Source organism: Ochotona princeps, chromosome 5 (genome assembly GCF_030435755.1).
Source record: "Ochotona princeps isolate mOchPri1 chromosome 5, mOchPri1.hap1, whole genome shotgun sequence".
In the NCBI taxonomy this organism is placed as follows: Eukaryota; Metazoa; Chordata; class Mammalia; order Lagomorpha; family Ochotonidae; genus Ochotona; species Ochotona princeps.
In genome coordinates, this window is record NC_080836.1 from 87,897,257 (window position 1) to 87,910,999 (window position 13,743).

The following is a 13,743-nucleotide window of genomic DNA, read 5'->3' on the forward strand; positions in this document are numbered from 1 at the left end:
TCCATATAATTTTTTCAAACAAAAAATACATAAATCTTTTTAAAGTAAAATAAAACAATTAATATAATCCAGCTATGCCATTAACAGGTATATCCAAACAAAATGAGTTCAGTATCAAAAAATCCCTGTAATATTTATTGCAGCCCTATTCACAATGGCTAAGTAACACAATTAAGCAAGATGTCCAATATGATAAAGCAATATACTATGCACGCACATGCACACACAACACATCCCTCACTATTTGTAGCAAGGTAGGCAGAACCAGGGACCTTATGCTATATGAAACAAGCCAGGCACAGAAAGGTCAATACCACATGTATTTCTCATTCAAACGTGAAAGCAAAAAAAGTTGACTCCATAGAAGTAGAGAGTTTAGGAGGGGTGAGGAATGGAGTGATGGTAAAAGTAGACTGGACAGTAGGCATGAAAATACTCAAAAAGGATAAAGAAGTGCCAGCATTCTACAGAATAGTTAATACAAATTCAAAACTTATTTCACAAAGAACTGGATAATCAAAAGTTGCTAACACAAAGGAAAAAATGTTTGAGATGAAATGTAATTACCCCGATTTAATCATCAATCATTAGTGCATACATTCGACTATGACTCTGTAAAGCACAAATCTGGGGCCTGGCATGATAGTATAGTGGTTAAAGTCCTCGCCTTGCATGCGCCAAGATCCCATATGGTTGCCGGTTCTACTCCCGGCAGCCCCGCTTCCCACCCAGCTCCCTGCCTATGGCCTGGGACAGCAGTTGAAGACGGCCCAAAGCCTTGGAACCACCGGAAGAACTCCTGGCTCCTGGCTTTGGATAGGCACAGCTCCAGCTGTTGCGCTCACTTGGAGAGTGAACCATCAGACGGAAGATCTTCTTCTCTGTCTCTCCTCTTTGCATATCTGCCTTTCTAATAAAAATAAATAAATCTTTTTTTTAAAAAAAGCATAAATCTGTATAATAACCATGCTCTTGAATGCCAGAGAGTAGAGGGAGGCCCAATGTGAGCTGTGTGCTCTAGCAGACAGTGATGACAGCCTGGGTTTCTCATGTGCAGTGAATGTATCACTGTCTTATGAGGCTGCCAGTAGGGGAGCCCATGCATGTAGGGACACGGGAAGACAGGAGAGCAATGCACCTTCCTCTCAGTTTGGCTGTGAGCCTAAAAGTCATCAATAAAATCTTTGAACCTAAAACTCATTAATAAAATCTGTAAGAATTAAAAACAAAAGCTAAAAGGATATATGCAGATCAGGAACGGATATGACTGCCTCAGCCTTATAGAGGACATGGATAAATGTTACCCCCTTGTTCTCACAGCAGCCTCTTTGGCTCCTTGTTGAGCTAGGTTAACAAACTACCATCTTTTCTGTACAGTCACATTTATTTGTGAACTACTGTGTATGTACATGAATAACAACCTTTTTTTAACTCATTCTGTCTTTCTTAATTCATATGTCTCTACCTACAATGAAATTGTATGGGTAGAAGCAAGGTCTGCCTACTGTAAAAATTACATGAGTTACTCACTTCTCTAATTCTGACAGCTATACCCCTTCAAGTCGTTTCATGTTCTTGCTGCTTTTGAGTTCATTTATTTTCTTAAAATAAGTAAGTAAATAACTAATCCCTTAGGGCTAGGCCTCTGGCAGAACGGATGAGATGCAACTCAGGCAGCTACACCATCGAGGTTTGAGTCCCAGTTCTGCTCCCAATTCCAGCCTCTTGCTCATGCGCACCATGTACGCACTGAGTGATTACGGCTCAAGCACTTAGGTCCTTGCCACCCGCATGGAGACCCTGAGTGACTCCTTACTCTGGCCCAGCCCAATTTTAGGTGTTGCTGGTATCTGGGGAGTGAATCAGCAGATAAAAGCCTTTAGTTTCTCCCCTGTTTTTCATGTAAGTGAAATAGAAAATTTTAAAATGTATTTCTTTAAAATTTCTTCCTCCCTCTCTTTTCACCGCATGAAAACCCATCTAGGCCAGTCCATCACAGTGGTGAAAGCACATGGACAGCAGTCAATGAATACTTCCGAAATCCTAGTTTAAAAAATTATTTATTTAAAAGCAGAGTTGTAAAACGCAAAAGAGAATGAGAGAGAGAAGAGAGGATATATCTTCTATCCACTAGTTCACTCCCAAAATGACCACAACAGCCAAAGCTGGGCCAGTTCGGGAACTTCTGGGTCTCATACATGGATGCAGGGGTCCAAAGACTTGGGCCATCGTCCACTGCTTTCCCAGGTGCATTGGGGGCACTGAAGAGCCTGTACTTGAATCAGCATCTTTAAGAGATGCTAATACTGCAGCTATACCACAGCACAGGCCTGACATCTGGAATCATGACAAGTATTTATACCAAAAGATATCAGAATTAATGTTAGGTGTCAGAAGAAACTTAAGAAATCTTCTAGTTCGATTTTGCTTTTCATTTGAAAAATGAGGAACTAAACTTCAGAACGGGGCAAAGAGAAGGTGTATCCTGATTCCCAACTGTGTTCCTCACCATACGCACTGGACTCTCAGAGGTCACTGTGGGCACAAGACCAGGGAAAGGTAGGGAAGCTGGGAAAGCAGCAGTATTCAGACAAGATTAACCAGAACAATGACATCAAAAATAATTTCACACTGCCATCAAAAGGAACACAGAACTAATAATCTCTTTCAGCCAACTAGGTCACCTACAAAACGTTTTCTGGTGGTTTTTTGTTGTTGTTTTAAGAAGAGACAATGTTTTGTTTGTCCTATTAAAAAACAAGATTGAGAATGTTTTATTAAAAAAAAAAAAAGGACAAAGAAACTACCTGGAATATACCTTGAATACACTTTCCATCTGAGAAGTCACTCCTCATTCAAGCTGAAGAGAGCTCAGCATGAAACCTGGCCATCACGGGTAGGTATTTGGCAAAGTGACTAAGACACCATGTGGGACTACCACATCCACGCAGGAGTGCCTGGGTTTAAATCCTGGCTACTCAACTCTTGCTGATGCTTTCGCACTTGAGAAGTCAGAAGCGAAAACTCCAGTACTTGGTTTCCCACCACCAATGTCAGAGATCTGGAATGAGTTCTCTGTTGTGATGACTTAGGAAGCAAATAACCAGATGGAACTTCTTTTGTCTCTGTCTCTCTGCCCCTTTGTTCTTCAATTAAAAAAAAAAAAAAAACCACAACAACAAAAAACAAAGCAACAGTGGCTTAAAACAAGTTTCTGTTGCAGAACCAAAGAGGAATTTTAATAAAATGGATTCAAAACATAAGACATTCAAAAACCCAATGGCTCTAGTGAGTCTTATTCCTTTCTAGGGTTTTTAACAACAAAGTTTTCACATATCCTTACTCCTGACAATATTTAAGAGATATGAGTACAATATAATTTTAATTTCATTTTTCTTGCTGTTTTAGGAAAAAATCCCTGTTCAACATTATCATTTCTTAAAATGTTTGCAAGAAAGGGGCTACTGTTATGTCACAGCAGGATCAACCACCACCTGTGACACTGGCATCCCGTAAGGGTGCAAGTTCAAGCCCTAGTTGTTACCTACTAGCGTGACTGGTGAAGCAATGAACATGACCCAAGTATCTGGGCCCATGCCACCCACATGGGAGACCCAGGTAAGTTTAAGCCTGCTGACTTTGGCCTGGTCCAGTCTCAATCATTTGGCAAATGAATCAGCAGAGGAAAGAGCTCATTTTCTCGCTCTTCTCTTTATAAATCTTCCTTTGCTAGAGTATGTTATTGAATTTTTTAAAATTTCTTGTCATCTTTGTTTACTGAAGTGTTTTTTCACCAGCTTCAAATTGATGTACCAGAGGATTAACTAAAATTTAATTTGCACAGAATATTCTACCTTACAGTTTCACCAGCTTAAAATTACTAATATGCCACAAGATTGCTAACCAAAATCTCAACTGCCTAAAGTTCAAAATCACTTCTTCTATTCTTCCAGCATAATTAAATACCCTTTTTTTCTATTAACTTGCTTTTATTCATTTAAAAGGCAGAATTAGAGAAAGAAGGAGGGAAACTGAGAGCAAGAGAAAGTTCCCATCTGTTGGTTCACTCCCGAAATGTCCACAAAAGTTAGAGGAGGCCAGGCTGAAGCTAGGGGCCGGGACTCCGTCGGAGTCTGTCATGTGGGTGACAGAGGCCCTAGTAGCTGGGTTATCATATGCTGCCTCAAAGGCACATTAGCAGGGAGTTGGATCAGAAGCGTGGGGTAGCCAAGTCTGCACACCAGCCACTCGAGTGGATGTGGGCATCCAAAGCAAGAGATTAATCTCTGTGCAGCAAAGTCCACTAGAAGAAGCCACATCTTTATAAACAGATCCACCAGGTAAGTGACTTGAGAACATGAACTTGGGAAGGAGAAGATAGCAAGTTTCCATGCGTTTTGCCACTGCTCCCATTTTCTTTGTGACCCTGCTTCTCTGTGTCTGTATGGTAATCAGTGACATGGCAACTAATAGGCCCACCTGCTTGGCTCGCTGCTCACTGGCATGTTAGTTTGGTTCTGAGCCCTTTTGTCTGTAAACCCGTAAAGGCAAATGGGCTACACATCTGGACGCAGCTGCAGGTGGATATGCAGCTGTATGTGGCTACTGGTGGCTGTGTGTGTACGCAGAGATCTCCGTGTACATGCCCAACACTGCTATGGACACTACACAGCTATCTCCTGAGGCCACACCACAGCCGGGAGCAAGTAGCTGTCCCTTGTGTATCACCCCTGTGGGTAATCAGGCTACAAATACACAATGGCTCCTAGCTGTTTTGACATGTCAGAATCTGAAATTGCTGGTCCTGCCCTGGACATAAAATGACAGCATTCAAACTGGTAAGAAAATAGAAAATGCCAGGTTTTGATAAATAATTATATTTAATTTGAAAAATTTTACAAATAAACCCTGCCTAGAAAAGAATCCATTTGGACTGGGCGTGATGGCTTAATGATTAAATCCTCACCTTGCAAGCACTGGGATCATCCATCAGTTCATGCCCCCGCTGCTCCACCTCCCATTCAGCTTCCTACAAATGGTCTGGGAAAGCAGAAGATGCCCCAAAAGCTTTATGACCGGAAAAAGCTCCTGACTCCCGGCTTCGGATTGGCGCAGCTCTGGCTGTTGCAACCATTTGGGGAGTGAACCAGAGGATGAAAGATCTTTCTGTCTGCCTCTGCCTTCTCTCTGCAAATCTGACCTGTCTCTCCAATAAAAATAAATAAATTTTAAAAAAGTGTCCATATCCAAACTATATTCTACTCCAAAAAGGTCAGTGCTTCCTGCTGGTGAAATGTAAACATCCATGAGAGCAAAGCGATAAAACCAGCAGGAAAAAACATACTTTTTCTGCTGCACATGAACATCTCTTGATCCACAAGAAGGAAGGAAGGATCTCAGAAATCCAAACAATCAAAATGAAATATCCATTCACACACAGACTTACATCTAAATTCAACAAGGTCTTTTCCTTGCAGTGATAACAAGACTTCAAAATCAAGCCATTTTTGATACAATCTCAAGTCTGGAGGAAAGGTCAAAATGAAATGTTACCAGGATTACTTTTTAAGAAAGACTCAGGATTACAAAAACTTAAAGGTTAATCCTCTGGTAGTCTCTAAAAATTTGCATTTTATTCTTTAAAAATATATTTTCAACACAGGTGATGACATTTTCAGTTAAAAACAAGTCAAATTCAAAGTCAACAATGGTTATGCAAGCATCAAATTGAAGAATTGGGTATTTGCTGAAAAATCAAGGCTTGTGAGAATAGCAATTTGCTCAATTAATTGAAAAAAAAACTAAATCTAAAAGACAGGAGTTCATGCGCAGGAGTACATACTTCCCAGCTTATAAAGGGATAAATGAAGAGAAGGTATATTCATATAATTTATGCATATGTAATCATTTTACTAATCAGCTAGTAATAATAATTTTCCCTAGGAAGATTTTAAGTATACTTCTAGGCATAATTAATAAAGCATCATAACATCAAACATGACTGCAAATTCTGAATTCCATGTAGTATCTCTACAATAAAATTGTAAAAATGCAAAAACATCACTTTTAGAATGTAAATCATACTATCAACAGCTCCAACAGTTTATAATGAGTGAATGAGTTTAACTAGAATAAATTCTCATATTCACTTCATAAAGAAAAATATTGGTCCTTCCTCTGAATAGTAAATTTCTTAATGATGACATTTAAAAGAATTCTATTCTCTGAATTTAAATATTTCAAAATGCACCACAAAATATCTAGTAACCGAGATGCACATGTTACTAAAGAGCTGCTGAGCCAAGTTTTATTCTTAGAATTTAATAATAAACTATACAGAAGAGAGGCAATTAGAAAATGTGATTTAGCTATCATTAATCTGCATCAAAGGATTATAATGATGTACATTGTGTGCCTTTCAAATTATTCTCTATTATAGGTTTCACAACGGAAGTCTCTTTGACTAACTAGTTCCTTATTAAAAAATCAAAGGAAAGTACTTTACTTACCATCTGTGCAACATTAACACCTTCACAGAAGATGCTAATTTTGTAAGTTAAGAAGTATTTAGTTCTATTTTTTTTAAAAAAAAAACAAAAACAGCAAACAGCTACTCAAACACTCACTCATTTTCATCTATTATAAAAACATAGCATATAGAAAATACTACTAAGTAATCACTACAAAATGACCAATATCTCGCTCCACACCAGCAAACAGGAAGAAACTGTGAACTGATGAAAGCATAATCAAGCTTTTAAATGTCACCAACATAAGTGTGTTTTACAGAATTTGACCAGCAGCTGTGAGATCTGATTTAATATGCTGGGATTTGAGAAAAATTAAAACCTTAGAAATTTCTAACTCCATTAGCAGAATAAGGTAAAATACAGATAAAGAATATGGTCAGATTATTCATAGTCATCAGGAAAATTTGACAATCTATTCTCTTTAAAGTACATTGAAAAAGAAAAAAATCCGCTCAAGTATTTAAGGCTCATTGTAGAAAGTACTGCTATAAATCAGGCTTCTTTATCTCTAATACACTATATACTATGTCCAAAATTTGACAAGTTCTTCCTAATTATACTAAGTTCCACCTTAATTACACTAATTACGCATTTTATAGTAAAAGCAAGTAACAAGGTTCATTTGGAAGATAAATTGTGAACCACAGGGTTTTGAAAGAGAAAATGTGGGAGATGTTCCATCATTCCACATAATTCATCAACTTCAACACATGACCGTTTTAACAGAATCATTTTGGAGTTAGACCTTAGGGATCACTTAATCCAAACACCCTCTAATATTATAAGCAGGGCCAAGCATCATTTGTTCCTATACTAGTTCACTTTTGACCATTTTAATTTTATAAGTGTTTATTAATCATTCAACTATATTAAGCACACTGAACAGATAAACTACCAAAAATCTCAAATGTCCATCAAGGAAGGTTTGTCTGGGGAGAACTCTGGAAGAAGTTGGTGACAATGTAACCTATACAGAGCAGAAAAAGCCACTTTCTACAGAAACCACAAGTAACAGCTCATTTTTCAGTATGTTTACCCTCTAGATTTGCTGTCATTTACTATTAAGGAAACAAAGTTATTATTTTAAAATATTACTTAAGGTAAAAACCTAAGAATTTCTTTAAAGAATTATTTGAATTAAGTTAATCTTTAGGATAGTAATTAGTATTAGCAATGTCACTTTTTAACCACTCTAACTCACCAGCAGAATTATTATCTGCACTTCTGATGAAAAGCCTGTGCTAAATGGGAAAATGATGTGTAGGCATGTATTATGTGACTATTCTGTGTAAGCTGAGGCCTGCCTTCCACACCTACATAATCAGGGGAACAGGACCATCTAGTTTCTGAAATTCTGATATCATCTGACCATTAAAATTTCAACTAATTTTAAGTAAGTAATAAAAGTAATACTGCATCGCTTCTCGGCCTTTTGGCTAAGATCAAGTGTAAAAGTAATACTGCTAAAGCATGGTAAGGACAAAAGTCATTAGTACTCATTATATATATGTATTTTTAAAAAAGTGCCAAAGAAAAAAGTATCATGATTTTCTTTCCAGATCTGAGCTCTACTTGATGAAGACAGTACTCAGAAATGCCTCAGGTCTCACCCAGACACTTGTCTCAAACTCACCTTTCCCAAATATCACTTCTAACGATTAGCTATTAAAACATTGGGACTTGCCTTTCAATGCAGCTCCCTGCTCATGTGCCAAGCAGCAGGTGGTGGTCCCACGTAGGTGCCTGCCACCGAGGAGAGCATCCAGACGTAGCTCCCTCCTGATTCAGTGTTGGCTATGGTGACAATCTGGGGAGTGAGCCAGAGGATGCAAGAACTTCTTTCCCTCTTTTACTCATTCTGCTTTTTCAATGTGGCTTTTTCTGCTCTGTATAGGTTACTCAATACCATGTCAATTAATTCCATAATGTTGTAAATTGTTGTTGATGTTATGTTGCGGCTTTTAATTGATTGGGATGATATTCTGCCAGCTCTACCTTCAGACCAGAGATGGTCTCACCAAGAAACTGTTCAACTTATCTGGACAATAAGATGCTGGACTCTATGCTTGGTATACGTTTGCAAAGAAAGAATCTTGACTGAATTTGATCTGTAATACTGCAACAAGGTGGAGGACTCCACCGTGGGGGGAGGGCACGGGACGGGTTGGGGAATCCCAGAGCCTATGAAACTGTGTCACACAATAACATGTAATTAATTTAAAAAAAAGGGATGAACCAAAAAAAAAAAAATATATATATATATATATATAAACATTTCATTTTCCAAGATGCACAAAACATGAAAATTATGATTCGAACATCACTCACTAATCACTGTCAAACTTCTGGAAGTATTATTCTGGTTTATTTACCAGAACAAAGGTTACTCTGCTCCTTCCTTTTGACCATTACCAGTATTACACTGTTGTCTTAATATTGCTACAGATTCAAGTGTGTGCCTCCCCTTGCCTCCCAAATCCACAGGTTCAAGTTCTATGCCTAGTGCCTCAGGGAGAGTGTAGATGTAGTTAATTGGGGGTAGGATGTGAATGCAGTGTGACTGCTATCTTACCATCTAGGAGCCAAGGAAACAAGCCCAGAGCAGATTCTGCCTCAAGGAACTGACCCGCCCACTGTTGACCTGACACTTTTGGCCCAGAATTGTGAGACAAATTTCTGTATTTTTTAAGCTGTGCTACTTCATTACAGTAGCTCTAGCAAATGAACACATTACTTACAGTATATGAAGAGTCAAATCAAAGTATCATGTCAGTCACAAATATCAAAATAGTGTCCCAAATTTCAACACAGGCCCACCAATACTATTATAACAAACACCTTTCACAATCTAGTAGAAGTTAGGACTTCGTGTTGTAACACAGCACACATAGCCACCACTTGCAATGCTGGCATCCTATATGGATACCAGTTGAAGTCATGGCTGCTCCACTTAACCCAGCTAACAGTTAAGGCCCTGGGAAAGCAGTGGAAGATGGTATACATGCTTGGGCTCCTGCACCCATGTGGGAGACCTTGAAGAACCTCCAGGGTTTCTGGTTTCAGCTTGGCCCAGCACTGACCATTACGGCCATTTACAGAGTGAACCAGAGGATGGAAAATTCTGCCTCTTCTTCTTCTCTCTGCCTTTCAAATAAATTAAAATTGCACCTTTAAAAAAATGTAAAAGTAAGTCTGGGCTAAGACGTGGCTGCAGCTGGGAGAATCCGGGCCAGACAAGCTTGATGGGAGCCTAGCTTCGCCAATCACTGCCATGTGGTGGGCAGATCTTAAGCTAGTCTGGGCTTAAGACTTGAGAATTTTCTCCCTCCAAAGCCACCGTGCTGTGGGTGGATCTCTAGTAGGTCTTGGCATGCTCAGCATCCTGGCTCTACCCACTGCACCATACTGTGGGTTGGAGCTCAAGTAAATCTGGGCTGAGGCATGAGCGGCTTGACTCTCCCAGCTGTGCGGCTGCAGCTGGGGGAACTCAGGCTGGTGAAGCCCTCGGGCCGCCAGGTGGCGCAGTCTGGGAACTTGGGGGTGTGGGGTTACAGGAAGTCTGGGAGATGGCACAGGTGGGGACAAGCAGCGATCGAAGGGTTCACATTCAGATAAGGAATGACTTTTGGGAATTCCAAAGACAAGGCCACTCTACTTGAAGGGCTACAACATGGAACCCACCAGCGAGTGTCAGAAAAGGGAACAAGTACTGTGAGGCTAGGCCATGAAGTCGACAAACATATGAGTGAACCAGGTCTGGAGGTAGAATCTGCCACGAAGTATGTGGGCTCACCCATGTGAAACAGTAACATCCATTGGCAAAGTGCAAGAACTGTGGGTGGGAAGAGGCCTGGTTGGGGAGCTATGCAGACATCCTGGCTGGGCTGGAATTCCTGCTGGTGAATGTGAGCCAGAACTGGGGCATTGTGCCGGGCTGAACATGGCTGCATTCTCCCTTGGGACAGGTGTGGACTGGGTCTGGGCAGGGCCAGACTGGGCTAGACTTCAGCATCCACTGGTACTCATGAGGGTGTGTGTGGAAAAAGAAGGGCTAGGTCTCGGCTCCACCTGAACCATGTGGGAGCTGTGTATGGACAGAGACTAAGTGTGGATGGGCTGCAACACCCAACAGTAAGAACCGGACAGAGTATGGGCCAACTAGGCAAGTACACCGTTCCTGCCAGGACAACAGGTGGACAAAGTCAACCTGGGCCAAGGAACCACTGGTGAGTGCAAGATATGCCACTGGGAAGAGAACGGATAGAGGAGTTTGATAAACTCTTTGTCAGGTTGCATGCAGTCCCTGCAGGTAAGCACAAGAATCAAGGCAAGGAGCAGAACAAACTGACCAGGTTACAGTACTCACTGGCACAAATGTGGGTCAAGTCATGGGGTGGGCCAGGTAGGGTCAGTTCACAATATCCACTGGCAGATCCGAGAACCAGGATTTTGTGCAGGAGGGGCCACATCAGGCTTCAACACCAGCTAGTTCACACTTGAGCCAGGACTGGGTGCTGTCTGGGCAAGGCTAGGCTGCAGCACCAACCAGCACAAGCTGGAACTGGGGGCAGACTATTTGAAACACCTGCTGGTGGATGCCAAGAGATAAACCATGCCAGTCTGGGGGCAGTGGGTGCAGGTCCGTGAGCCCCAGGGGTTGCGGGTTCCGGAGGGGCCTGGGTCTTCTGGCCCAAGTCTTAGGGCCCACCTGAATGGAACCTGCAATCAATCTGTGAACCCCAGGGGTGAGTGGTTCAGCAGGGCCTGTGTCATATGGCCCAGGACTTTCAGTCTGCCTGTGAGGTGGGTGAAGGATTTGTGAACCCCATGGGTGGGGGGGTCCAGAGTGGCCTGGGTCTCTTGGCCCAAGTCACTGGGCCCACTTGCATGCTGGGAGCCAGGTCCATGAGCCTTAGGGGTGGGAGATCCAGATGGGTCTGGGTTTTGTCCTGGCCCAGGTCACTGGGGCCTGCCTGCTGGTGGGTGCCTGGTCCATAAGCACCAGGTGTGGGGAGTGTGGAGGATCTGGGGTCTGACTCATCTGCATGATGGGAGCATCCAGTGGGTCCCAGGTTGTATGGGCCAGGGCTATGGGCCTGCCTACAGGTGGGTGCCAGGTCCGTGATCCCCAGGTGTGGGGGGCCTGGAGGGGCCTGGGTCTTGTGGCCCAGGTCACTGGGCCCACTTGAGTCATGGGAGTCAGGTCTGTGAGCCCCAGGGTTGGTGGATCCTGTGAGTAATGGGTCGCCTGGCCCAAGTCCTTGGGCCTACCTGCACAATGGGTGCTGCATACATGAGCCCCGGGGAAAGGGGTTCCGATGGGTCCCAGGCTGCATGGCCCAGGGTTTTGGGCCCACTTGCACAGTGGGTGCTGGGTCCGTGAGCCCCAGGGGTGGAGGGCTCAGCTGGGCTCAGGTCACCTGTCCCGGGTTCTTGGGTACACCTGCTGGGGGGATGCAGTGTCTGTGGACCCCAGGGTTGGAGGTCCAGCTTGGCACAGGTTGCATGGCTCAGGTCCATAAGCCCACCTGTAAGAACTGGTCTTCAGTGTAAAGGATGGAGTTCTGGATGGCTGACCATGGTGCACAAAGAGGACATGGTAACATATGAACAACTAACCCAGCCAAATGATGATAGAAAATAAGCGGGCAAATGGAATCTCTAAGGTTGACTATGTCAGCCAACCGACACTGGAAAGAATTTTTCATGTATAGATTGGTGAAATAAACAACATTGGAGGATTATCGCATCCACCTGAGCAGAACCTTCAGAGCAACGCACCACATTGTGACCCTGAGTTGATATCGGGTGGCTTTTCCCCATCCTTGGATACTGGGATGATTGGGAGGCTGGGTCTGGCTTATCCTCTTATCCCCCCTCCCCTCAGAAATGGGAAGAAGAAACAGAAAGTTTAAAAACAATGATCACACTCATTTCTCTCTAACCCTAAATCCTTCCCACTGTGATTGACTATGTAAAACATCATCTAATATTTATAAGAAAAATTGGGGGAAAAAATCCATTGAAAATCACTCATAGAGAAATACCTTTTGTACCATACAATTAAACCAAGGTACTCACTCCACCCCAACTTCAAATACTATGAAAGACCAAAGAGTATGTACCCTCGATTCAAAAACCCTCTACCCAGCCACAGTTACCTATGGGGGATGGGGAACATGCCAGATTGTACAGCAATATTTTTAACTTGAAATAAACACTGTCCGCACAGCCTATTACAGAGTTCAGATGAACCGATAACCAAAGTTTTCCTTACATGCTCCTTAAGCGTTTCATGACTCTACCATTATTTTAAAATAATAAGCATTTAAAAATATGTGTGTATAAGTGCATCCAGAAACAAGTAAAGTTTTGTCACGGTAGTATAATTTAAGATAAGAAACAATGCAAAGAACTAGATGGTAAAAATTTTTCGTAGGTAGACTATGATTTAAATTCTTAAAAAGACAGATTCTGGATGATAGACCTGAAGTATTGGCCTTCTCCTTTTACCTTGTCCAATCAACTTCATCTTCGATAGACGGTAAGAATACAACATCAGAATTCAAAGAATGAAAGGTATAAAAATGGAGATCAAATAACATTCTATGAGCATTTTCAGTGATTAATAGCAGCCCACTAGTTAAAAAGTGTTTCTTCTATAAATGCACACTAAAATGATGCTGTTTGGTCAATAAAATGATAATTCCATTGCCTAATAATGAAGATTCAAAACACTTTACTTGCTTTGCACAGCTAATTAGTTCTCAGCAGAAAGCACAATGGAAAGATATATACTTAATATGTAGAGTCTAAGGACAATCTGAAAAACATTAACCCCCAATCTCCATAGAAAAGAAAATGAATATTAATTTTTGCACTTTCAAAACACAATCATCTAATTAATTCAGTCTCGTAAAGTGAACCACAGAAAAATGTTGTATTTTATCTTGCAAAAGTATATTTACGTAAGTATTATGAAAGACGAAATCACTATTTCATATATTATCTGGTGAAATTATAATAACTGTAAAAAGCAGATCTTCAAAAATAGAATGTAGACTAATGACCAAAATAAGTAAATGAATAAATGGACTTTACTTCTCCTTGAGATTAATGACAGCAGGCAACATCACTAACCGCTCCGCATTTTGGCTCCTCATCCATGAAATAACGGAGTTAGAAGCAAGCACTGTGGCGCAGTGGGTTGATC

General features: G+C 41.5%; 1 protein-coding gene and 1 non-coding gene across 2 annotated transcripts in view; one reads left to right on the plus strand and one right to left on the minus strand.

The window, feature by feature from the left end:
• BARD1 (BRCA1 associated RING domain 1) overlaps positions 1 to 13,743 on the minus strand; it is a 74,572-nt gene that overhangs the window by 40,181 nt on the left and 20,648 nt on the right. The window lies entirely within an intron of this gene.
• On the plus strand, positions 7,947 to 8,130 carry LOC118757882 (U2 spliceosomal RNA). The gene has a single exon (XR_004995401.2). It is a non-coding gene; the product is annotated as a U2 spliceosomal RNA (small nuclear RNA).